Consider the following 393-nt stretch of genomic DNA (forward strand, 5'->3'; position numbering starts at 1 on the left):
ATCCGATTCGAAATGGCCGAGCTATGCACTCCGGAAGGGGCAAAAATGCGATTTTCGCAAAATCCTCATTTTTATGAGGGAACCCCTTGGAAAAATTCGAAAAAATTGAAAATGGTTCAAAGACATTATTTTGAATGAGGAAACGAGGTAATTGAAGCCCTGATTACAGAATGGTACTTTATTTGTCGATCCAATTCGAAATGGCCGAGCTATGCACTCCGGAAGGGCCAAAAATGGGATATTCGCAAAATCGTAATTTTTATGAGGGAACCCCTTTTATTTATTTAAAAATTCTAAAAAATTTAATGATACAGAAGGATCAATCGATAAGCAAGGACCTTTACTAAAAAATAACAATTCCATATACAAAAATTGAAACAAAACACACGTGGC

The sequence above is a fragment of the Drosophila bipectinata genome, chromosome XL, assembly GCF_030179905.1.
Source record: "Drosophila bipectinata strain 14024-0381.07 chromosome XL, DbipHiC1v2, whole genome shotgun sequence".
NCBI lineage: Eukaryota > Metazoa > Arthropoda > Insecta > Diptera > Drosophilidae > Drosophila > Drosophila bipectinata.